The sequence below is a fragment of the Bos taurus genome, chromosome 4, assembly GCF_002263795.3.
Source record: "Bos taurus isolate L1 Dominette 01449 registration number 42190680 breed Hereford chromosome 4, ARS-UCD2.0, whole genome shotgun sequence".
Taxonomy (NCBI): Eukaryota; Metazoa; Chordata; class Mammalia; order Artiodactyla; family Bovidae; genus Bos; species Bos taurus.
This window is the reverse complement of record NC_037331.1, coordinates 59,939,138-59,966,893: the sequence shown is the minus strand read 5'-3', so window position 1 is coordinate 59,966,893 and position 27,756 is coordinate 59,939,138. Positions and strand designations below refer to the sequence as shown.

Genomic DNA, 27,756 nt, shown 5'->3' with positions numbered 1-27,756 from the left:
ACCTTTAGGGGTTTTTTCAAGTGCAACTGTTCATTTGTCTCATGGGACAGAAACAGAAATGGAGGTGCTCCGAGGTGAGAGCAGGGTTGATTCCGAATTCATTTTCCTCCCAGAGAAATTCTGTCAAAATACAAGATGAGATTAAAGCCACTGATGCTCATCCCTTCAACTCTGAGCTCTCTCTCACACTTTAGGGAATCAGCATCTCAAATGGAAAGTTCATTATTTTCACACTAACGTACACACTTTCTCCCTTGTTCTGGTTTTTGGATATTTGCTTTTCAAATTCCTTTTCAGCTGTTGCAATGCCAGTGTCTGCTCCCCACAACTCCCCAGCATCTCCCCCCAGCTCCCCTCCTCCTCAGGCAATTCCTATCACTCTGTGAGGTGTGCCGGCATTCCCAGTGGGGCAGACAAAGCTCAGGCCCAGTTTCCTATCTCAGAGCCCAGACTTGAGGCCACAGGAAACGCTGGAGCGTTTCCACCATCCTGTGAGCCAAACACTCAAAGTTTCCAAACCTGCTGATCAAAAAACAATACGCAAAACTTCTCTCTCCCTCCCTTTCCAGCAACAGCACAGCCCTAAAGGCCACCCTAGGAAATTCAATCGTATCGGATTAGCAGGGAGGGCCTTCTGCAGAAGGTGGGTGTCCGGCTGCACTTCCACAGGCTTCCACTGACAACTCAGCACAGAATTAATCATCCTAAAAGGCGGTGCCTAATGCAATGCCGAGCACACCCCAAACAGGATGGCAATAGCCTCTGCCTTTTTCTCCCTCCTCTGGCCTTTTAGGTTTCATTCTTCAGATGAGCACAGACATGTGAGTGAGCATGCTCAGACGTCCACCTGGGTTAATCCTGGTTCTCCTCATCCACAGCTCCCTGACTCTGGACAAGTTACATACCATGGCTCACCTTCAGTGTCCTCATCTGTAAAACAGGAGCAACAGTAGAACCTTCCTCGTAGGTCTGTTGTGAAGACAAAACACATAAAGCAACTAGAACAGGGCCTGCTACAGCATTCTGATGATTATTAATTGACCAGGCATGTGGTACCTGGATGAATAAACCAGGGGATTCTGTCATCTTCTCTAGTGAAATACACGGCATTCCAGTGTGTGTGCTCAGTTGCTCAGTTGTGTCTGACTCGTTGCGACCCCAAGGACTGTAGCCTGCCAGGCTCCTCTGTCCATGGAATTCTCCAGGCAATAATACTGGAGTGGGTTGCCATATCCTCCTCCAGGGATCTGGCCGACTCAGACATCGAATGCACATCTCTTGTGTTTCCTGTATCTCCTCTAGTGAAATACATGGAGGTCCTACCACAGGGGAATTCTTTTTTCCCTCAAGCATCATAATGGAAGTACACAAACTGTTAGGAGGGTAGAGAATGATAACTTGGCCTAAAAGTCTCAGGGTGGGGAGTGGGTCATAGATGAAGATTTTTCCTGGGTTTTAAAGGATGAGCAGAAAAAAAATAAAATAAAATAAAGGATGAGCAGAAGTTTCCAGGTGAGTGACTGGCTTGAGAGGAACTGGAGATGAAGATCAGGGTTAAGATTCAGGAAGGATCGACCTGCACTGCAAAGGCTGGGAGTCGCAGAGAACTGCCTGAGCAGATAGCCTGCTGAAACAGGCACAGGCCTCCCGAGAAAATTCTCTCAAGTATAGGGAGATGACCAGAACTCAACTTCCTCTTGATACTTTCTCCCCAGGGAGGAGTGGATGTGGTCTTCAGTTAAGAGGCAATTAATAGTCCCTAAAGAAGATGATACCACCCTTATGGCAGAAAGTGAAGAGGAACTAAAAAGCCTCTTGATGAAAGTGAAAGAGGAGAGTGAAAGAGTTGGCTTAAAGCTCAACATTCAGAAAACGAAGATCATGGCATCTGGTCCCCCATCACTTCATGGGAAATAAATGGGGAAACAGTGGAAACAGTGTCAGACTTTATTTTGGGGGGCTCCAAAATCACTGCAGATGGTGACTGCAGCCATGAAATTAAAAGATGCTTACTTCTTGGAAGGAAAGTTATGACCTACCTAGATAGCATATTAAAAAGCAGAGATATTACTTTGCCAACAAAGGTCCATCTAGTCAAGGCTATGTATGGTTTTTCCTGTGGTCATGTATGGATGTGAGAGTTGGACTGTGAAGAAAGCTGAACGCCGAAGAATTGATGCTTTTGAACTGTGGTGTTGGAGAAGACTCTTGAGAGTCCCTTGGACTGCAAGGAGATTCAACCAGTCCATTCTAAAGGAGATCAGTCCTGGGTGTTCATTGGAAGGACTAATGCTGAGGCTGAAACTCCAATACTTTGGCCACCTCATACAAAGAGTTGACTCATTGGAAAAGACCCTGATGCTGGGAGGGATTGGGGACAGGAGAAGAAGGGGACAAAAGAGGGTGAGATGGCTGGATGGCATCATTGACTTGATGCACATGTTTGAGTGAACTCCGGAAGTTGGTGACGGACAGGGAGGCCTGGCATGCTGCGATTCATGGGGTCGCAAAGAGTCGGACACGACTGAGAGACTGAACTGAACTGAACTGAAAGAAGGACTAAAGGGGTGTTCTCTGCTCAGCAGGGGGCCGGCCCCAATTACTTCACAGCTTCTCCAGCTGTCTGTCCTTCCAGCTTGGCAGAAGCAGGGATTTTAGAGAGGACAAAGGTACAGTGGCCAATGATTACACAGCTCCTCTCCTAGCTTTAAACAGAAGCACCTCAAAACATTTCTCAGGAAAGATTCCACTAGAAAACATGAATCTCCCCTATTTTCAGGGTTTTAGATAGTTTATCCTCTGGTTACAAGGTACCACCCCACACCCCCAGCAAGACAAACAAAAACACAAGCCTGTAAGTTTTTCGGTTTTATCTCTTCCACCTTAGAAGGTGCTATCAAAACTCCCTGGATTGCAAGAGGGAAATCTCTTCCTTCTGTTTTTTTATCTGGGTTCCCTCACAAGTTTGCTGCAGTTTGTTTTAAGACAAAATGCTATCAGGAGACATGCTATCAGGTAGCCAGGCTTTGAAGAGTGTTTCACACAAACATTAAGATAACAATGGGTCCAGTGAGTGGGCCAGCGTTCCCTGTGGATGGGGGAACAAAAGAATTGCTCTTCCATAGACATATATCCAGAAACTGCTTACTGTTTATTTAAAAATAAAACCAGGGTACAAACTGGGGGAAAGGTAGCCTGCAGTTCTATTCTGAAAGCCAGTTTTACTGATTACACCCTGAGGTTATTAACATCCAAAAGATCACATTCTGGATGGATTTTTTTTTTTTTTTTTTTTTAATGCTTTTGCCCTTCACTTTTCACTGGGCAGAGCTTCTCTACAATCTGTTTGCATGGCCCTGGGAAGCAGTGAGATTAAAAACCGGTAAGAGGAAGACAGAGGGATTCCAATTCAGTGTTCACAGTTTGCTAACTGAGGACCTTTTAAAGTTTCTGTTGGTAAATTAACAGGATGCTGATGATTTAGGATTCTTTTTAGTTAGCAGATGCAAGCTATTTTATATCAAATGGATAAATAACAAGGTCCTACTATTGCTCAGAGAACTATATTCAATACCTTGTGATAAATCATAATGGAAAAGAATAATAAAAGGAATGTATAATTGAATCACTCTGCTATAAAGCAGAAACTAACTAACACTGTGAATTAACTATACGTCAATTAAAAAAAATTTAAGATTCTTTTTATCTATAAATAGTTGTAGAATACTTGGGACTCAATCTGCTACTATCTACTTTGATAAGGACTCAGTCATACAAAAACTAACAAACTGATAATAATAAAAACAACCCTGCACACACACACACAAACCTTGCTAGATTAGTGAAGACGACTGTGGAAAAAATTAGGAAGAACTTCCATGTATCTTAAGTTCTATTGCAATATACTTTGCTTTGCCTAGAAAAAAGGTCATATATTATCAATCTTTGTGGGACACTTGAGTTCTGCTGACAGATCTGATAATGGGGTCAGACACTAGGACCTAATTATCTGAGGCATGAATTTAATGAACGAGGTCAAAGAAAATCAGATTCTACTTGATACCTAACAATCTTACTTTTTCCAGTTCTCAAATCAAAGCTAACAGCTCCAAAGGGGCAAGATGGCATAAGAAAGAGGATAAGCTTTAGAGTCAGACAGAGCTGCATTTGAATGCAAAAATGGCTGGTGTTTTAAGTCAGGGCACAAGAAAAGCAGATTTGCATTCTGCCTCAGCCTACAGGAAAACAGACACATGTGGAGAAAGAACGAACTGGTAAAAAGCCTGGTAAGATTGATGGCAATGGCCTGGGGGGTTGGCCTTGTAGATGGAGAAGGTGAAGGATTTACAAGCTATTTTTGAAGATTAAAAATCAACAGACGTCAATACAATGGATCTAGGGGACAAAGGAGAAGCTGGAGTCAAAGATGAGCTGGCTCGCTCTGGATGAGCCAAAGTGATGGTGATGTCATCACTGAGCTAAAAGTGAAAGTCACTCAGTCATCTCCAACTCTTTGAGACCCCGTGGACTATACAGTCCATGGAACTCTCCAGGCCAGAATACTGGGGTGGGTAGCCTTTCCCTTCTCCAGGAGATCTTCTTAACTCAGAGATTGAACCCTGGTCTTCCGCATTGCAAGTGGATTCTTTACCAGCTGAGCCACAAGGGAAGCCGATTACTGAGCTAGGGCTATTCCAAAAGGAAGATTCATGGCAGCCAATTTGTTGACCACTACCAGTAAGATCCACCTGGAGGACCCAGTGGTAAAGTCCAAGGCACTAGCATAAGAAACATCCTCTCCCCTCTTTGTAAACCTAATCTGCTTTACTGCAGATTACCTCCAAAACTCATGGCCATTTCCTTCTTATTAAGTTGAGAGGCAGCAGAGGATAGCAGTCATGGCCACAGACTGCACTCAGATTGCATGTATTCTAATCTCAGTTTCACTGCCTCCTAGCCTGAGGCCTTGGGAAAATTGTTCTCTGTGCCTCAGTTTACTCAACTCTAAAATGGGGGAAACCACAGTAACTATCCCACAGCTTTCTTGAGATAAGTAATATGATGATGGTAATAGCTAATGGTTGTATAACTTACTATCTGCCAGGTACCCTACTGAACAGTTTACGTATTTTAACTCATTCAATCCTCCCAACCTCCCTCTGACATAGCTGCCATTCTAATCTCCATTCTAAAAATGAAAAATGGAGTCAGTGAGGAAACCAGCCACTAACTTGGCTGGTTAGCAATCTAGCCAGTCCAAAGTCTGTGCTCAGAACCATTATAATCAACTTCCTCTGACTATAACATACACAAAAAGCCTAGAACAGGGCCTGGCAGAGAGTGAAACCAAGCATTAACCCCAGGAATCAGTAAATCCAGGCTTTTACAACCAGCAAGAAGGAGGCCTTAAGACACTTTTTCCATCATGGATCCCTACTTCACCTTCTCACCCAGTTCTTACATAATACTGATAGTGATTTCCTGAATTGGCTTCTGACTTTGACCACATAGACAGGAATCATACAGCCTGAAATTTTAGGCTCATCACAGATATATTTGTTGATGCTGTGACAGAACCTGCAACTTGAAAGGAACTCTGAGACACACCTCAGCAGAAAAAATACCCCATGGCTACAATCATCACTTCTGGTGAGTTTAGACAAGGATCTTTTCACAATCTCTAACTTTTTACATTTTCATTTAATGAGTAGATAAACCTTGTATGAGTTCATTCATCTCTCCCCCAGAGAAAGAACAGAAGGAGTCTTTTATAAGCAGGTAACATGATTTTATTTCCACTAACAAGGAATAATCTTAATTGACATCTAGCTCTGTCAGAGTACAGCCTCAGAACAAGTACTCAAAACTGAAATAATGACTTTTTGGTAGCAGGCCTCAGCATTTAATGAGCTTATTATGGCAAAGAACCTAAATAGCAAATCAATTCACTCAGGTACAAGAGAGTTCACTGGGAAGTTATACAGCTTAAAATGAAAGTTTATGAAACTCCACTGAGATTAAAAAAATAATAATAATAAGGTAGACATTTCAAACATCTACTTAAAAATTTTCCAGGCAAAAATTAATTCAGCCATGCAGTAAAGCATAAAACTCTGGGAGGCCAAGAGACAGAAATTATTTATTTGAGAAAAATCCAGGATCTGTTTGAGGGTATTCTTTGGCATATCCACCAGGAGGTAGGGTGACTGCCTATTCAAAAGTAGGATCAAATTAAGCTCCTCAAATTTCAAAAGGATTTCTACTCAATCCCCAGATCAACTGACTAGTTAAGGCATATGTGGTTCCAAGTAACTGCCAAGAATGAAGAGTAATTGCACTCTGCAGCCTTATCAGTAAGAATAACGTTGAACTCGCTGCCATCTACACAGATGGTGCACTGTATTGTCTTCAATGGAAAAATGTTATAAATAGGCATAATGTTTACTAATAGAAAGTTGATTTAATCACTTATGATAAAACTTTAAGATGGAATAAGCAGTGGTAAAGGATATACCCTCCCAGGATGCCAATCTGGAACCCTAAATACATTTTTCTTTGAAATCAAACTCTCTGATCAGTGTTTATCTCTATCTTTATTAATACAAAATGAGACTTCAGAGATACTCAGGGGACCCTCATATGACTGTGTGTCTAATATCAATTCTGCCAAATTGGCACAGTGGTAAAGAATCCGCCAGCTAAGGCAGTAGACGCAAGACACACAGGTTTGATACCTGGGTTGGGAAGATCCCCTAGAGAAGGAAATGGCAACCTGCTCCAGTATTCTTGCCTGCAAAATTCCACGGATAGAGGGGCTTGGCAGGCTACAGTCCAAGGGGTTGCAAAGAGTCAGACACGACTGAGCAAGCATGCACAGTATTGAATATATGACTAACAGAGTTCCAAATTTCAGACAAAAATCTAGAGTGCTGAAATCTAGAGTGTTACATTAAAAATCTTCTGAAAGGTTTTACTCAACGCACTCCAGTATGCTTGCCTAGAAAATCCCATGGATGGAGGAGCCTGGTAGGCTGCAGTCCATGGGGTCGCTAAGGGTCGGACACGACTGAGCGACTTCACTTTCACTTTCAACCATTTTTCCTTTCACCTAAATGTTAATCCAATTAGAAAAAGGGATTTCTTCCCATATTTATTCATGTGTTTCAAAAATCTTTAATGTATAGAAAAATCAAGGAGTTCTATAAGGCATGCTTTAGTGCTTTAATTCTGGTCTTTATTTCTGCTTTGAAATTTTTTTCCAGAATCCTTACTTTTAGTAATTAAAATTTTTAAAAATTCATGTCAAACCAAATTTCTTCGGCCTTTCTTTTCACAACCTTAACGTTTGGCAATGTTTGCTTGAGAAACTGGAGCACACTGGAGCACTTCTGTGGACACATCCTGTTCTTCAAGTGCAAGACAGCTCAGGATAATTCCTGTTCCATCACCACTGATGGAAAAATAAGATAAAAGATGAATCCTATTGCAGATGGGCCAGAAGCTCTTAACAAAGCTCTGGTGTTTTTATAAACTCTTTTACGTCTCGCACTTGGAACTTGTTCTCTGAATGGTGTCCAAACATCTTTATATTTGACATTTGTGAATGACTGTCATAGCTTGAAAGGTGAGAAATGCAGGTAAGCTTTGAGCCTTTATCAAATGAAAAGCTCTTCCGCCCCCACAGGTTTACATCTGAGCCTGCATAAGGTGGGAAAGCAATCTTAGTTTTCCTGTCTCTTCCCATCTGTTAGGAAACACAGCCACTTTTACTGAAAGGACTTCTAATATCAGGCCACATTTCCACTTTGTGTTTTAAATTCTATGATGTGGTCCTAAATTCCTAGAGTAATCAAAGGCTGTGAAACCTCACAGAGTGAAGAGTCTTTTAAATGGGGATCCGAAAATAAAAGTTGTTTTGGTGAAACTCCTCTTTTCCCAAGCTCACTACAGGGGATCATGTTGAAATGTGAGGAAAACAGGAGTGTAGGCAGGACTCAGCCCTCAACAGGGAAGAGAAGCATCCAGTCTCCCTCCATTAGTGTTGGCCAGCACCAAAGCAGCCGCAGGACAGAAAGCCAGCGGGAGATCTCCTCAACACGGGTCCCTGGAGAGGCACTCCACATTAGAAAAGCAGAAGAAAAGACTGTCTTCTGCTGCAGAACTGACAGTTCTCAAATACCATCTACCCATCTCAGTCACTAATTCTAAAAGCCAAAACTTTGATCTCAGTGATCGTAAAAGTTCAAACCTAATGTAAAGACACAGAAAAAAAAACTGTGGCTTCTGAGGTAAAGTGAAGAGTTGAAGAAGTAACCAAACAGTTAATCAATGCACACCATCTGAAGAATCTTTTCCTCAGTAGTAGACTCTTTTTTCTCCATTACTTGCAATTATCCCAACTCATGACTTATCTTTCGATAGGCAGATAGAGACATACTAAAGTATCACCATGAGCACCATTCTCTTTCCTATGTTGTCACAATATCCACCATGTGCAATGATTTTAAGCTTCATAAGTATAAAAATGTAAAACAGTTAATATTCACTGTATAACCTACTAAACTAAGATCATGACATCCAGTCCCATCACTTCATGGCAAATAGAAGCGGGGAGTGGGGAAGCAGGGACAAATTTTATTTTCTTGGGCTCCAAAATCACTGCAGATGGTGACTGCAGCCATGATACTGAAAGACACTTGCTCCTCAGAAGAAAAGCTATGACATATCTAGACAGCATATTAAAAAGCAGAGGCATTGCTTTGCCGACAGGACTCCATACAGTCAAATTTATGATTATTACAGGAGTCATGTTCTAATGTTTCAGTTTGATGATAAAGAAGGCTGAGCACAAAAGAACTGATGCTTTTGAACTGGTGTTGGAGAAGAGTTTTGAGAGTCCCTTGGATGGCAAGGAGATCAAACCAGTCGATCTTAAAGGAAATCAGTCCTGAATATTCTTTGGAAGGACTGATGCTGAAGCTGAAACTCCCATACTTTGGCCACCTGATACAAAGAGCCAACTCATTGAAAAAGACCCTGATGCTGGGAAAGATTGAGGGCAGGAGGAGAAGGGGGCAACAGAGGGTGAGATGGTTGGATAGCATCACCTACTCAATGGACAAGAATTTGGGCAAACTCTGGGAGATAGTGAAGGGCAGGGGAGCTGTGTGTGCTACAGTCCAGGGGGTCGAAAAGAGTTGGACATGACTTGGCGACTCAACAACAACAATCTACTAAAAATAAAAACCACTACAATGATAAGAAAACATCAGATGGATGAGTCACCAAACTAAGATTTCACTTCCATCTACCACTTACAGGGACTTTTCCACCAGTGAGGTTCCTACCATTATTACAATGACCTAGAATTTGTCTCTAAATTCTAAGCAGAAAACCCCATCATACTCAAAAAGGCTAAAGAATGAGAGGGAAAAATTCAGAAAGTTTCCTTACATTTGCCCCTCAATTTTCATAATGGTGCCATTTTTCTAAAAGACAAAGGAAGAAACTATATTCATATTTAGGTGGTGTCAGTGGACTGTCCAGTGTATTTTTTCTTCAAAGTTAGATTATGTTTCATAGAAGAAAAATAAACATTATGAGTAATAACTATTTTATGTCAGACTGTAATTATTTCTCATATATTAAAACAGGCAAACAATCCTTCCAACATCCATCTCATATCATCATATATAAAATCTCTGTGAAGTACGTGGGCAAATACTATTACACAAATAGAGAACTGAGGCATAGAAATTAAGACCCAACTCAAAATCAGATTAGCTCCATTCCGTAACACCTAGTGTTCAGAACAGTGGCTGAAGTAAGACAAAGTTATGGAATCGTGAGTGAATCATTTACCTTGTCTAAATTATGTTTCTACTCAAAGACAGGAAGTCAGATTTTGAGAACTGGCAGTAGTGGTAAAGAATCTGCCTGCCAGTGTAGGAGATGTAAGAAATGTGGATTCAATCCCTGGATCAGAAAGATCCCCTGGAGGAAGAAATGGCGCCCCACTCCAGTATTCTTGCCAGGAGAACTCCATGGATAGAGGAACCTGATGGGCTACAGTCATTGGTGGCAAAGAGTCAGACTTGACTGAGCATCTGGGCATTCATTCATTCATTCAACCCTCACATTAAGGAGCCTCATCTATGGAGCACTTCAAGGCTGGAATGACATCTAACTTACATCTACCCCTTTCCAGTTACATTCCTCCAGAGTCTCTGCAGAACAGCAGCATCTCCCAGCATGATGCAAAGAACCTGCCCCAGTTCAGTGACAGTGTTTCTCAAACTCCTCTAAGGGAAAAAGAGACATTCTCTATTTATTTCATAATAATTAACAAGGATCTTTCGTTTCATCATTCATGGAGCTTAGAGTCTCTGACACAAGAGTGAAGAAAGTCAGAATTTACATATTTATTCTGGACTGAAGAAATCAATGAGACAGTAAAAGAACAAAAAGATACCAGATGCTACTGAATTACTTTACACTCACCTAGTTCCATTATGTCAACAAGAATAGGAAAGTAAAATCTATCTGATGAGTTTTTACAAGCCCAACATGTTCTGGCATCTGTCTCTTTCTCTGTCCCCACCTCCTACTCTGCTTACTCTCTTCTGACCACTCAGGAAGTCTTGAAGCTATTCAGATTTATCACACTTTCCACCCACTGTTCCTACAACTTCCCATAGCTGACATGTTCACCGAATTCAGGACACAGCCCAAATGTCATCCCCTCAGGGAAGCCTTCTCCACATGACCTAATGCCAGTAAAACTGGCATACACACCCCAGCGTACACATTCCCAGTCATCTTTTCCCTCTCTCATTCACTCTCCTTTACTCCTTATCTGTCACTACCTTGTAGCATATTATACACTCATCTGTTTGCTCCACTCTAGAGTTCAGACTCTGTAAGAGGCAGGAGTACTGTTATCCTCACCATTATGTCTCCAGTCATATAGTATATTCTTAATGAATATTTGGTGAATTGGGAAATGAATAAATGAATAAATTGATTAGATTTGGGGGAAGCCATTTATTTCTTAGATGCTTTAAAACAATTCCTTGGCAATACAGTGAAAAATAACAGGTTCCAGATTAAATTCAACAGAGGTGTAACCTAGAGAGACTGGGGAAGACAATAAAAGAAAGAATTAGTTAAGCAAAGTGCAAATTAAGTATTGCCAGGATGTAGTAGGAAAAAATGGTGGGTATCAGACATGGGTTCCAGTCATATTTATGGAATCAGAATTCTCTAAACAAGAAAAAGAAGCTGGAGGACTTCCCTGATGTTCCAGTGGTTAAGAATCCACCTTGCAATGCAGGGGACATCAGTTCAATCCCTGGTCCGAGAAGATCCCAAATGCTGCAGAGCAACTAAGCCCATGTGCCACAACATGCCAGCCTCAACTACTGAGCTCAAGCACCACATCTACTGAAGACCACACCCCCAGAGCCTGTGCTCTGCAACAGGAGAAGCCACAATGAGAAACCCGTGCACTGCAAAGAAGAACAGCCCCATTCACATGCAGTAATGAAGACCCAGAACAATCAAATAAACTAATTAATAAAAAACAAAAAACCTGAAAGTAATAACCAAGATGTGGTACTGTAAATGAAATTGTTTTATAGCATATAAACAATGAGAAATAAGCATACAACAGTCACATGTTACTTCCTCTTACCTTTCTCTCTCCACTAACATCCACTGCAGATACATTCATCAATCATTAATAATAAACTTAACTGCCTTCTGTCATAACCTAACAGGGCATCAGAATCACCAACTCATAGTCAATCATAATTTCTTAAAGCCTTTCAACAAAGTAGACAAATTAAGAGTAGAGGGGAATTTTTCTCCTAAATAATGTATACAAAAAGCTGTCATAAACATTAATTTCATTTTTCAAAAAAAGTTGCAAAATAGAGTTTATATTTGTGTAACTCTAATAAAAAGGAAATCATTAATAAACCATTGAAGACAAAGGTTACAAGGCTGAAGGAAGGGTAAGGAATCAGGACTTCAAAGGCATCCGTGATGGTGATGTTCTATTTCTTAGGTTGGGTGGTGGGTACCTGGCTACTAATTTTATTACTCTTCATTAAACAACATATATGAACCTAACAGAAGAAGATATGAAGAAGGGGTGGCAAGAATACAGAGAAAAACTATGCAAAATAGATCTTCATGACACAGATAACCACAAAGGTGTGATCACTCACCTAAGCCAGACATTGTGGAATTTGAATTCGTGGGCCTTAGGAAGCATCACTATGAACAAAGCTAGTGGAGGTGATGGAATTTCAATTGAGCTATTTCAAATCCTAAAAGATGATGCTGTGAAAGTGCTACACTCAACATGCCAGCAAATTTGGAAAACTCAGCAGTGGCCAAAGGACTGGAAAAGGTCAGTTTTCATTAGAATCCCAAAGAAAGGCAATGCCAAAGAATGTTCAAACTACTGGACAATTTTATTCATCTCACATGCTAGCAAAGTAATGCTCAAAATTCTCCAAGCCAGGCTTCAACATTACGTGAACCGTGAAATTCCAGATGCTCAAGCTGGTTTTAGAAAAGGCAGAACAACCAGAGATCAAATTGCCAACATCCACTGGATCATCAAAAAAGCAAGAGAATTCCAGAAAGACATCTACTTCTGCTTTATTGATTACGCCAAAGCCTTTGATTGTATAGATCACAACAAACTGTGGAAAACTCCTCAAGTGATGGGAATACCAGACCATCTTACCTGCCTCCTGAGAAATCTGTATGCAGATCAAGAAGCAACAGTTAGAACTGAACATGGAACAACAGATTGGTTCCAAATAGGGAAAGGAGTACGTCAAGGCTGTATATTGTCACCCTGCTTATTTAACTTATATGCAGAGTACATCATGCGAAATGCCGGGCTGGATGAAGCACAAGCTGGAATCAAGATTGCTGGGAGAAATATCAATAACCTCAGAAATGCAGATGACACCACCCTTATGGCAGAAAGTGAAGAAGAACTAAAGAGCCTCTTGATGAAAATGAATGAGGAGAGTGAAAAAGCTGGCTTAAAACTCAACATTCAAAAAATGAAGATCATGGTATCCAGTCACATCACTTCATGGCAAATAGATGGGCAAACAATGGAAACAGTGAGAGACTTTAATTTCTTTGGCTCCAAAATCACTGCAGATGGTGACTACAGTTCCTTTTAATGAAATTAAAAATGCTTGCTCCTTGAAAGAAAAGCTATGATAAACCTGCGGCTGCATCGCTTCAGTCATGTCCGACTCTGTGCCACCCCATAGACGGCAGCCCACCAGGCTCCGCCGTCCCTGGGATTCTCCAGGCAAGAACACTGGAGTGGGTTGCCATTTCCTTCTCCGATGCATGAAAGTGAAAAGGGAAAGTGAAGTCGCTCAGTCGTGTCCGACTCTAGCGATCCCATGGACTGCAGCCTACCAGGCTCCTCCGTCCATGGGATTTTCCAGGCAAGAGTCCTGGAGTGGGGTGCCATTGCCTTCTCTGATGATAAACCTAGACAGCATATTAAAAAGCAGAGACATTACTTTGCCAACAAAGGTCCATCTAGTCAAAGCTATGGTTTTTGTAGTAGTCACGTGTGGACGTGAGAGTTAGACTATAAAGAAAGCTGAGCGCCAAAGAATTGATGTTTTTGAACTGTGATATTGGAGAAGACTCTTGAGAGACCTCTGGACTGTAAAGAGATCCAACCAGTCAATCCTAAAGAAAATCAGTCCTGAATATTCATTGGAAGGACTGAAGCTGAAGCTGAAACTCTAATACTTTGGTCACCTGATGAGAAGAACGGACTCCTTGGAAAAGACCCTGATGCTGGGAAAGAGTGAAGGCAGGAGGAGAATGGGACTACAGAGGATGAGATGGTAGGATGGCACCACCAACTCGACATACATGAATGTGAGCAAGCTCCGAGAGTTGGTGATAGACAGGGAAGCCTGGCGTGCTGCAGTCAATAGGGTCACAAAGAGTGGGACACAACTGAGCAACTGGACTGAACTGAACTGTTTTTATATATCATCATTAGTCTATATGGTATACTTAATAAAATTATAAAATTCCATCATCGTTTACTAAAATAAAAATGTTAAAATTTGCTATTTATTTACCTAGAAAATTCCCTTATATGAAAGACCAAATTTTAGCATCATAACAAAAGAATGATGCACTCGTTTACTAATTAATAAATCATGGGAGTACTTTGAAACCTTCCGGTATATAGGTAAATTAGTTATGTCTTAAGAAACTATTGGAGAAAGAAATGGCAACTCCAGTATTCTTGCCTGGAAAATTCCATGGACAGAGGAGCCTGGTAGGCTACAGTCCATGGGGTCTCAAAGAGCCGGGCATGACTGAGCAACTTCACTTCACTTTAAGAAACTATGCATAATGCTGAATCAATAAATCAGAAGATACAGATAAACGATAATGAATATTTTCTTTCTTAATCAAGTAAGGAGCATATTTTCTAGTGATGCATAGCTTAAAACCTTGAGATTCTAACAGCACAGACTAACTGCAGTTTCTTCCTGATTCTCTTAACCAGTGGCATGTTTCTTATTCTTTTCCTGAAATACCCTCCTCTCATGAACCACCTGCATCACTCCCTTGATGAGCTGATGGCCTGTCATGTGAATACTTAGCAACTCCAGGGAATGATGGGCTGGGGGTGGGGGTTCTTACAGAGAGAAATGAGAAAGCAGTTGAGATGTAGGCTCAGAAATACCTTCTTTCCATGTCCCTGTTACTAAAACTAATCAAAAGTAACTGTCAAAAGTAAAATCCTGAAATGACTTAAACTGCTACAAATACTTGTTAATAATTGCCATTTAGTCATTCTCTTGACCTTCTGTAATGAGTATCAGGGTGAACATTAGCTCTTCTCAGTTTCAGTTTAAAAAAAAAAAAAGCAAAGAGCTTCTAGTTCCAAAACTCTCTGATTAATCACAAATAATCTAATCCTGATCCCTAATTTTAAAATTAAGAAAACTAATTGGAGAAGTTAAGTGACAGAGGCAACAAATACATCCTCATGTGTTTAAGACCATAACTTCTGAAATCAGGAGGCCTGGCTTGGAATCCTGGCTCTGTCACCAACTAGCCAGGTGACTCTGGGCAGATACTCTCCCTTAAGCTCTCCAGGCCTGTTACTCATCTATAAAATGGGAATAATACTGCTACTTCACAAGGTTGCTATGATGATTAAACGATGCCAAGTGCTCCCATGAGACCCTGCCACACAATATGTTCAATAAATGATTATTATTATTATTTTTATTTTCCAAGGTCACAAAGCCTGCTAGTTCTGAAACAGAACTTTCTATAGATTTCTTTTTTATCCACTTGACCCTAACCCACATGTCTCATATTTAAAGTTACGTCACCTTAATAATAAATTTTTTATAACTCCAAATTGTAGTAATATACTTTTCTTTCCTTTCCAGGGCTAACTGGAACATAGGTAAGTGTATTTCAAACTAATAAAAATGCAGGAATTCAACAAATAATTGTCAGTCTACTTTCTGCCAATCCCTTCAGTCTAGTTTACACATTTAATGGGTATTTTCGTCTGTTTTTCTAGATAAATCCTTCACTCATAAAGGGATCTGGCGGTTGGCACGTCTCTTTAGCACTCTTTTTTTCAAAATTATCTTTCTTTTCAACCTGGCATAGAACAGAAGGCAGGTTAAGATTAACATGAGAGACCTCCCACCTCAGTCAGACAGGCTTTTATGATGGAAAAATGCAGTTAGAAGCCCATCCTGAGGCTTGTAAAGATTCCACTAGTCTTCCACCCAAACCCTCAGTGCTGAGAAACAGTCACAACACGCTGTAACATCTCCAGGAAAAGATCACCCTAAAGATTATCACCTCAAATCCTGCCTCTCCAGCTGCTCTGCAAGTCAGCATTTCCTAGGACAGCAGGAGAGTCAGGTGTAAAGATGAAGATGGCGCTGGGGGAGGTCTGTTCTAGGAAAGGCACGCTTATTTACCCTAAAGCCAAGAGCAAATAATCTAACTAAGCCAATATGCAAAAGTGGTTGTCTAATAAATACAGATTTTTTGTGGCAAATCCCTCTGTTGAGTATTTTGTTTTATTTTTTTTATTACACGAGGTCTAAAGCTTGTTTGTTCATGGTGCTATTTTAATTCAAGCAATGCTTTTTCTTTTAAACAACTTTACACGTTACCATAAACGCTTAATGGCTATGCAAACAATTTTTACTCACTTTAAACCAACACAACTACTCATGGAAGTGCAAAATGTAAACAGAATCAATGCATAAACTCCCAGTTCTCTCCTATCCTTGCTGCCTTAGGAGACCTGCTCTGAGCTCAACAAGGGCTCGTGTTTAAGGCACTGACAAAAACTGATTTCTCATCCAATCAATGAGAAAATAAAACATTATTTGCTACTTAGGAGTTCTAAAAATAAGCTGAAGTCTCCATCATGAGAAAACATGCACTATGTTGGACTTCCTGACACTACTTTATGATTTATTTTTCATTTAAATTATAGCTGGGGTATGGGTACCATGTAGCCCAGGCCCCACTTCAGCCAGCTTTTCCTAAGAGCTGTCGTTTATTATACCCTGAGATTGCATTAACACAGCCACAGGGGCCCAGTGACCAATCAGAATGCACTCTGCCCCCAAGGGACCAGTATAACAGTAAGTGCTGGCTGAAGGCCAGTGCCTTGGAGACCCAGGCAGCCCCAGGCAGCCCCAGGAAGGAAAAAGAGGAGGTAACTGCTAAAGCTTTGCTATTCTTATGCAATCATTTGTATCTAACTGTATCAGCATTCAGGTCCCATTTCTCCATGTTGCCCAAGAAACCAAGACCTTAATAATAAAATTATTATTTTTTAAATAATAAAATAAAAAATTTTGGAAGTCTTGCAAAAGCTCAGTACATTATATCCATGGCATCATTACCACTTGCCAGATGAAAAGAATATTAACTGTGTTTTTAAAAAAATTGAGAACTTTTACATAGTAATTTTGGTTATTTGTTCCTATCTCCTTGACTCCTCTAACAGTTCCTCTTCTTGGAAGCAAAGCAGAACTCAAAAGTATGCATAATCACACCTTAACAGGTTACCATTTCTCTAAAAACTTGGTAACTGAAAAAGAAGGAAATTTTGTTTTTACAGACCAGTAATCGGACATCAGATTTATCCCGATCAAAAAGGACCAGCTCCTGCAGTCCAAGAGAGAAAGGCTGAACCAACCCAGCAAGTTTCAGGATTATACCTCTGAACAGAGACCTGACCTTATAACCACAATTTTGTAAACATTTTTGTTTATCCAAGATCAAAAAGTTGCAAGAAATCTGTGAACCTGTAATTCATAGCATCCTTTCATTATCCATTAGTTTAAAAAAGCCATATCCACAGGATGTGGCAGGTCTTACAAGTTTCAAGAAGGGGAAGCTGCTAGGCCATGAGTTTGTCTTCGGGTCACTAGAAGCAGATCTTAGTTCAGAGATGAGTCAACTCTATGGCCTCACACAATTATGCAAATGAGGGGTGAGACACTAGTACCTCCCCAGGAAAGGGAAGGTCATGACCTTTGTGTCCTGAAAGGGTTCCCCTCCCAATATTCCTTGCTAGGCACAGCACTTCAAAGGGGAGAAGATGGGTAAATTTGCATAAGGATAAGGAGTTGCCTTATTTTATTGGGTTCCAAAATCACTGTAGATGGTGACTACAGCCATGAAATTAAAAGACACTTGCTCCTTGGAAGAAAAGCTATGACCAACCTAGACAACATATTAAAAAGCAGAGACATTACTTTGCCAATAAAGGTCTGTCTAGTCAAAGCTACGGTTTTCCCAGTAGTCATGTATGGATGTGAAAGTGGGACCATAAAGAAAGCTGAACACTGTAGAATTGATGCTTTTGAACTGTGGTGTTGGAGAAGACTCTTGAGAGTCCCTTGGACTGCAAGGAGATCAAACCAGTCAACCCTAAAGGAAATCAATCCTGAATATTCATTGGAAGGACTGATGCTGAAGCTGAAGCTCCAGTACTTTGGCCACCTGATGGCAAGAGCCAACCCATTAGAAAAGACCCTGATGCTGGGAAAGATTGAAGGCAGGAGAAGGGGACGACAGAGGACAAGATGGTTGGATGGCGTCACTGACCCAATGGACATGAGTTTCAGTAAGCTCCAGGAGTTGGTGATGGACAGGGAAGCATGGCATGCTACAGTCTACGGGGTTGCAAGGAGTTGGACATGACTAAGCGCAGTGACTGAACTGAAACTAATAGCAGAGCCTCCTTAAAATACAGCTGCCCTCCACCTCCCCTTCAGGAGGAAGACAGACTCTCACCACCAGGAAGTATGAATTCTGCTTCCATCAGCATCAGAAAGCCTAAGAGAACTTTCCATACTTTCCCACCGAAGCTCTAACCCCACCCCCCCACTTTTTTCTTAAATTGATGTATACATCTTTACTTCTGGACACTTGACAAATTACTCCTTACTGAGTACTCCTACAAGCACAGGTAAATAAGCCTTCTCTTTTCTCCTGTTAGGACTTCTCTGGTGGTTCAGATGGTAAAGCATCTGCCTACAAAGCAGGAGACCCGGGTTCGATACTCTGGAGAAGGAAATGGCAACCCACTCCAGTACTCTTGGCTAGAAAATCCCATGGGTGGAGGAGTGTGGTAGGCTACAGTCCATGGGGTCGCAAAGAGTTGGACACGACTAAGCGATTTCACTTTTACTTTCTCTTTTCTCCTGTTAAATCTGGCTACTAATTGACTTGCAACTAATGTGCGCAAAAGAATGTTCAGAAAATTGATATGAAAAATAAAGGAATAACTGACCAAATTTGAATGCTAGTACATACAAACTCACAGAGAGACAGACAGGGAGAAAAAAGAAAACCAAATAGTCTAACAACTTTTATGGCTAGGATAACAAAAAGGGAAAAGAAACTAATATCGAAGAGTGGTTTTCTATGTAAATACACATATCTAATTTGCTAAATTCTTGACTCTGCTCCCTACAATATTTCACCTTTTTAGGGAGTGAAGAATCTATCCAAGCAATCTAAGAGTCATTCCTAACTCTTTCTTTTCTTATCCTATACATTCATATTCATTGTCAAGACAAGCAGATGTGACCTCCTAAGCATCTCTACCCATCTTCTTCTACCTACACTGTGACCATCTCCACTTCCTCTGGGACCTCTTTTTTTTTTCTTAATTTTTATTGGTGTATAGTTGATTACATTGCTAGGACTACTGAAATAGCCTCCTAACTGGTCCCTGGCATTCACTTGCTTCTCCTGCCACTGCCAATTCCATTCACTACAGAGAACTTTTAAAATAGCTTATCACTTCCAATCTCAGAATCCCCCAGTGGATTCCCAGTGCTCCCAGAATCTTTACCATGCACTTATCTTGCATCATTCTCTCCTTGTTCATTACTTTTCAGCCACTAAGGTCTTTCTGGAAAGGGTCAGGCTCTATCCTACCTCACTCTTTACTTGGGAAGATCAAATGAAGCTCATCATCTGATCTCAGATTAAATGTCACCTTTTCAGAGACCTCTTTGCTGCCTGCTCGTGGAGGAAAACTGCCCCCTGCCATAGCAGTAAATAAAGAACGTTGCCTGCAAGCCATCAGCTACTACAGTCGCCCCCAACTGTGCATCCTGAGAGGACTCAGAACGGGAGAAAAGTTAGCTAAGGTACATATCAAAAGAATGATTTCAGTGAGCCCAGACTCTTGCCTCTTTCCATACATAGAAAGGTACTAAATTTATTAATTTGAGATGTCTGATTTTCTTTATCTAATAGTCATCTTTTGACATTCTGACTACTTGGTTTTGTTGCAAAACTCCTATTATGTCCTGGCTCCCCCCTTTGTTGTTCAGTTATTAAGTCCTCCAACTCTTGTGACCTCGTGGACAGCAGCACTCCAGGCTTCCCTGTCTTTCTCTATCTCTTGGAGTTTGCTCAGACTCATGTCCATTGAGTTGGTGATGCTATCCAACCATCTCGTCCTCTGTCGTCCCCTTCTTCTGCCATCAATTTTTCCCAGCATCAGGGTCTTTTCCAATGAGTCGGCTCTTCACATCAGGTAACCAAAGTATTAGAACTTCATCTTCAGCATCAGTCTTTCCTTTACCTCTTCCAAACAGTTCTTCAGAGCTGAGAGGCTGCCTCCTGGGCTTAAAGTCTTCAGAAAGTTCATCGAATAAAACATAATTCTCAACTTTTAGGTTGTGCATTTTGTCTCGATCGCCACATCCAACTTCAAAATTAAGTATTTATTCTCTACAATTACAACCTATCGAACTGGTTATAATTTTCTTTCATAGAATGGGTCAAAATGTGTGACAATATACTTCTAAACTCCACGCAGGCAGGGGACATGGTGCTTTTGTTTCCACTGATACCTACTGCCCAGTACAATATCCAGCACCATAGGAGAGGATCAAGAAATATTTGCTGTCTGCTAATGAAATTAGGTATTTTAATCTCCACATTACCTGTTATAAGATGACCATGTGACCCGGTTTGCGTGACACTGTCTTTGTTTACACCTGTTGCACTACCATTATGACTGACAAATTCTCCCTTTCACTCTGGACTTTATAATGAGTAATATAGTTATTCTACCTATAAGGAAGTTGAGATTCGAAGAGATCAAATAGACTCAATTCTCCTTATCCATGGTTGTTATTCTCTATAGAGTCTTCATGAACACTGAATTAGCAAATGCTGAACCCCTGCTCCAAGGTAAAATGCAGAATTACACTCCCTCACCCCAATCCAGGGAATGACTGATTAAAACACTTCCTTCAGCCAATCAATAAATAACCTGGCTTCATGTGTGTTTCTGTTTAAAGACACCTTATTTAACATGTATTGTTGATCCATTAACCTTGAACTCATGGCATCAACATGCTTACTCATGTCTGCACACAGCTAATTAGCTTCCATAGTTTCTTTTTAAGGCATAGCACAGCCTTCTTGCATTTGGGAACGCAGAGAGCACTCCACCACTTATGCTTTGGGCTAATTTTAAATAGTGAAATCACAAACAAAAAGAATAAAACTTTGGAAAATGTGACACTAAATAGACTAGGAAAAAAAGGACATTTGTTTACAGTACAAGAGATGAACCAAGAAGGCAGAGTACCTTGTTTGACCTCAGCTGGGAACTTGCTCACTGGGCAATTCCAAATGTTCACTGCTCCGTTCATGTCTTCAAGTACTACAAAAGCACCCTAAGCACCAATTTGAGGTTATAAATAAATAATCTCAAGTAGGCAAATTCACAAATATGGAATCCTCCAATAATGAGGATGCACTGTAGCTTGTCTAAGGTGATTACAGACACTGTAGAGTGAAGACAGACCCCAGAAAATGTCCAACTTCACATCCATTCATTAGACCAGTGTTACCAAGGGAAGAGCTGCTCTTTTTGAAGCAAGGTACCACTACTCTAGATTTCTTGTTGTTCAGTCTCTAAGTTGTGTCCAACTCTTTGCAGCCCCATGGACTGTAGACTGCCAGGCCCCTCTGTCCATGGGGTTTTTCCAGGCAAGAATACTGGAGTGGGTTGCCATTTCCTTCAGGGGAATCTTCCCAGACCAGGGATGGAACCCACCACCCCTGCATTGGCAGGCAGATTCTTTACCACTGGGCCACCAAGGAGGTCCATTACTCTAGATAGATTGGTTATAATTATTAAAACCCCTAGATTGCCAGTTTATCAAAGTTTCAATAGAAAGTACAGCGAGAGGCAAAACTCCTTCATAGAATGGACACAGATCTGTATAAAACTAGTTAGCAATTGACAACTCTACACTCCTCAAGAGTTAAATTGTAAGAACTAGCTACTAATAAGTGACAACTCACAAGGGAGCCCCAAGTTACTTATAATAACAATAGGTGATTTCACAATAAGATGTAGACCCTAAGATTTACCCAAAAAATGCAAATTTATGAGAATATAAATATTTTAAGACTCAAAATTTGAACCACTCACAAACTAATGTACAGGTAAGTTGATCTACAGACCATGAGAAATCCAGGATCTACACTTCGTCCTTGTCCACAGGGGAGGAAAAACTCTTCAACAACGTTCCAATACTTGATTACTCTATTTAGGAAATCCTCTCTATGGTTTCTCACTTCTTACTGAATTTCTTTTTACTCTTTCACTTTTTTTTTTTTTTTTGCAGAGGGCGGCGGTGGGTGTGGGGGTGGTTTGTGGCATGTGGGATCTTAGTTCCCTGATCAGGGATCCAACCCACGCCATCTGCATTAGAAGCTCAGAGCCTTAGCCACTGGACCGCCAGGGAAGTCTCTCTATTTATTCTTTTAAAACACATTCAATCACAAGGGTTGAGACCAGCCTATAAGTTTATGAGAAGTATGAATAAAAATAGTGTAAATTACAACTTAGTTTTCTACTTAGAAATTTAAAAGACTATTTAAGAATTCAGCATTAGACAAATACTTCCTACTGGTCCACTTTATGCTAACTGGCTTTGTTACCATGTCAAGACATACACTGCTTTATGGATAGAAGGCATAATATCTGAAATAGCTAATTGATATGAATTGCTTTATACTTAAAAAAAAAAAGTCTTCTTCCTACCATTTAGAAACTAGAGAGGGTTTAGAGAGGGTTCTGAAATTTGGGAGAAAATTAAATGTTCTCTCCTAAACTCAATTTAGAGTTCATGATTTGAAATAATTTCAGACTTACATAAAAGTTTCAAAATGATCAAAAAAATAAACAACCCAATTAAAAATGGGCAGAAGACAAATAAACACTTTTCCAGAGAGGACACGCAGATGGCCAACAGGCACATGAAAAGATGCTCAACATTGCGAATCATTAGGGAAATGTACATCCAAACCACAATGGGGTAACACCTCATAGCTGTCCATAGAATGACCATCAGCAAAAACCAAACAAACAAAACACCCACAAATAACAAGTGTTGGCGAATATGTGGAGAAAAAGGAACCCTCATACGCTGTTGGTAGTAACGCAAATTGGTGCAGCCCCTATAGAAAACAGCATGGCGGTTTCTCAAAAAAATAAAACTGGAACTACTATATGACCCAACAATTCTATTCCTGGGTATATATCCAAAAAAAAAATAAAAACAGTAATTTGAAAAGATGCATGTACCCCAGTGTTCAAAGCAGCCAAGAAATGGAAGCAACCTAAGTGCCCATCACCAGATGAATGGATGAAGAAAATGTGGCACATGTTTACCTACGGGCTTCCCAGATAGTGCTAGTGATAAAGAACCTGCCTGCCAATGCTGGAGACGTAAGAGACTCAGAGGTCCATCCCTAGGTGGGGAAGATCCCCTGGAGGAGGTGCAGCAACCCACTCCAGTATTCTTGCCTGGAGAATCCCATGGACAGAGGAGCCTGGTAGCTACAGTCCATAGGGTTGCAAAGAGTCAGACAGGACTGAAGTGACTGAGAATGCACATGCATATGTGTGTGTGTATATATGTGCAAGCATATGTACATATACACACACACACATATACACACACACACATATATACACACACATGCATATATATATACATATATACACACATGTATGTGTGTTTTCAGCCGCTTCAATTGTGTCTGACTCTTTGTGACCCTATAGCCCTCCAGGCTCCTCTCTCCATGGGTTTCTCCAGGCAAGAATATTGGAGTGCATTGACGCACCCTCCTCCAGGGGATCTTCCCCACCCATGGATGGAACTCTGAGTCTTATTCTCGAGCATTGGCAGGTAGTTTCTTTACCGCTAGCACCACCTGGGAAGCCCCAAAACAGAACACAACTTCTCCTTACAAAGGTATCCCTAGCTTCCCATACCAAGAAGGGAATAGCAACCTTATCACCTGAGATGAGATGGCGCCAGATGGACCTGCACAAGCAAACCCCACTAATTTTGACCCTTACCTTCCATTAGTTTCCACATAGCTTTACTTTCCTACATTTTACCATTCTTGGAAGCCTAACACCCCTTTCCTTCACCTTGTCACTGTTCCAAAAATTTTTGTTCTTTGTTAAAGATACCATACAAGCCCAAGTTCTAACCACCCTTTGAGTCACTCTTCACTGAGTTTCTCCCTTATGTATGCATGCTGCTTGTGTCAATCAACTCATGTGTTTTTCTCTCATTATTCTATCTTTTCAATCTAATTTGTAGGACCCCAACTAGAGAACCTAGAAGCATAAAGGAAAAAGACGTGTTTCCTCCCCTATAACTATATATGAATAACATGATATCATATATAGTTATAGACATGATATAGACATAGTTATAAACATGATATCCCTGTACCCTAAATATTTCAACATGTACTTCTGAGGATCAAGAGCATTCACTTACAGGGAATTCCTTGGCAGTCCAGTGGTTGGGACTCCAGGCTTTCATTGACAAGGGCATGAATTCAATCTCTGATCAGGGAACTAAGACCCTACAAGCCGTGCAGTGAGGCAAAAAAAAAAAGTTCACTTACATAAACAGAGCATAGTTATCAAAATCAGGAAATTAAAATTGATACAACACTAGTATATAATCTACAAGACCTATTCAAATTCCACTAATGAGCCCAATTATGTCCCTTATCGTACAAAAACAAAGAATTTGCTTCCCTGCCTGGGAGCCAATCCAGGATTGCTAACAGAATTAAGTTTTTCATCTTTGGTTTCTTTCAGTCTGGGAGATTGCTCAGCCTTTGTCTTTTGTGACCTTGACATTTTTGAAGACTACAAGAAAAATCTACAAAAGTTACTTTTCAGAATGTCCCTCGATTTCGGTTTGTCTAATGTCTCCTGGCAATGAGATTCTGGTTATGGATATTTGGCAGAAATACAACAGGAGTGATGTCACATTTCATATCAGGTGGCACCTGTAGCTTGTTTATCCCATTAAGGGAGGTGTCAACTTTGAGCACTTCGTTAAGACTGCCCGCCTGATGAGCTTACAATTTTTTACTTGTCAATTACATTACAAGCATCTGACACAAAAATCTCGAAACACTTCACAAATGAGTCCACTTACATAGTTTCTACTGTCTGTATTCTTTGTTATATTTGTAGAGATTCTATTTGGGGGTTCTTCTTTATTTTCTACCTATTTAATTATTTATTTATTACTATCATGTTTCTATTACTATTCCTTTCTTATAACGTGTTACAAGAAAAATATCTAAACAGATTTTTGTTTTCAGGCAATGTTCAATACGATGTGGGTTTTAGGTAAATTTTGACATACCCAGGTTTTGTTGGTTTCTTCTATACTTTACCTCTAGTATGGATAGAATATGTTGCTTAGACAATCGACTGGATTCCAGTACCTACTTTGGCCATAGAAACAGAAAACAAATGCACATGCATGATATGCTGATGTGGACCCTCTTTTAGTCCATTCAGGCCCATAACAAAGTGTCATACACTAAGTGGCTTGTAGACAACAGAAATTTACTTCTCACAGTTCTAGAGGTTGGAAGTCATGGAGCCTGATTAGATTCTAGTGAGAGTCATGATTTGCAGACTGCCTAGCTCAGCTGGTAAAGAATCTGCCTGCAGTGTGGGAGACCTGGGTTCAATTCCTGGGAAGATACTGTGGAGAAGGTTACCCACTCCAGTATTCTGGCCTGGAGAATTCCATGGACATAGAAGCCTGATGGGCTACAGACCATGGGGTCGAAAAGACTTGGACACACCTGAGTGACTCTCACTTTCACTTTCTTTCATTTTACTTCACCTTTCATCCTCATTGTGGCAGAAAGTAAAAGCTGGCCATCTTCCTGGCCTCTTCTTACAGGGGACCGTAAAAGGCCGAGTGCCAAAGAACTGATGCTTTGGAATTGTGGTGCTCTTGAGAGTCCCTTGGACAGCACGGAGATCAAATCAGTCAATCCTAAAGGAAATCAACCCTGAATATTCACTGAAAGGACTGATGCTGAAGCTGAAGTTCCAATACTTTGGCTATCTGATGCAAAGAGCCAACTCGTTGGAAAAGACCCTGAAACTGGGAAAAACTGAGGGCAGGAGGAGAAAGGGACAACAGAGGATGAGATGGTTGAATGCCATCACTGACTCAATGGACGTGAGTTTGAGCAAACTCTGGGAGACAGTGAAGGACAGGGGAGCCATGTGTGCTGCAGCCCATGAGGTCACTGAAAGTCCAACACAAGTTAGGGACTGGACAACATAACAACAACAATCTCATTCACGAAGGCTCCACCCTCATGACCTAATCACCTCCCAAAGCCCCTACCTCCAAATCCCAGTACATTAGGATTCCCTCCAAATCCCATAACATTAAGGTTAGGCTTTCAACATAAAAAAGGGTAGAGGGGAACATGGGCTTCCCAGGTGGCTCAGTGGTGAAGAATCGCCTGCCAATGCAGGAGACACAGGAGACTCAGGTTTGTATCCTGGGTTGGCAAAATCTGTTGGAGGAGGAAATAGCAACCTACTCCAGTATTGGGTTCGATCCCTGGGTCGGGAAGTTCCCTGGAGAAGGAAAAGGCAACCCACTCCAGTACTCTTGCCTAGAAAATCCCATGGACAGAGGAGCCTGGTGTCCATTGGGTTGCAAAGAGTCGCACACGACTGAGCGACTTCACTTTCTTTCCAGTATTGCCTGGGAAAACCCATGGACAGAGGGGACTGATGGTCTACAGTCCATGGAGTCACTAAGAGTCAGACACGATTCAGCAACTGAGCACACAAAGAGGGAAACAGAATTATTCAGTCCAAAGCACACATTTAATTACTTACACTCGAACAAATAAATGAAGTAATACAAATGCAAATAAAAAGTGCAACTATTTAGAAAAGATATATTTAAATGAGTGATCAAAATAATTATACTGTGGAAAGAATTTCTATTTGTCAGGAAAACACTAAGGTCTAGAATGACTCAAAAGGCTGCCCAGAAATCTGGCCCTGATAAATTAGTTCTTTCACGCTAATCTGTAATAAAACCAGCAAGTGTTGTACACACACCCATACAAAACATCCGTATAAATGCACACAAATTGGTTTGAGTGTGTGACCTTGTTCAAATAACATTGCAGGTATCATATTTGAAAATATATGCAATTATTTTACAAAGTATAGAGTATACATTCCATACTTTGCTTTTAATAAGCACCATCAACATGGCCTAGGGATAAATTCAAAGATTTAGTTTAATATTTTTCTTGTGGCAAATGCATAAACTTCCTTGTACACTGCCTGAAAGTCTACCTCTTAGCAGGTCTTCCTTATTCTACTCTTGCTTGGGATAGTTAATTCTCCAGAATGATCCATCTAAATACAGATCAGATCATTTTCACTCTTTTGTCCAAATCTCTCAGAGGCATCCCATCACATTTAGAAAAATATTCAAAGCTGTATCTATAGTCTGTCATCAGCCTCTCTGATCTGGCCTCCAGGCTCTCTCTGCACCTCCTTCCCTTGTCTCCCCCTCCATTCAAGCCTCTCTGGCCTTGCTATTCTCCAGGACACCAAGCTTCTCTGCCTAGAACATGCACCCCCACAAACTGTCCTGTGACTCCCTCTCCCTCTTCATTCAAGTTCTAATGTCACCTCCCTGGGAAAGCCTGCCTTGACCCCTACTTAAAATAGTGTCCCGTCCTTCCCACCTCCTTCCTCAACTTGATTTTCTTGCTGATGCTTCTCAAAGCAGGATAGCATCTCAGGGATTTGTTTAC

At 40.8% G+C, this 27,756-nt stretch overlaps 1 protein-coding gene across 5 annotated transcripts in view; it reads right to left on the bottom strand.

Moving 5' to 3' along the window:
- Nucleotides 1–27,756, bottom strand: part of ELMO1 (engulfment and cell motility 1) — a 582,500-nt gene that overhangs the window by 483,618 nt on the left and 71,126 nt on the right. The gene's annotated exons all lie outside the window — the stretch shown is intronic.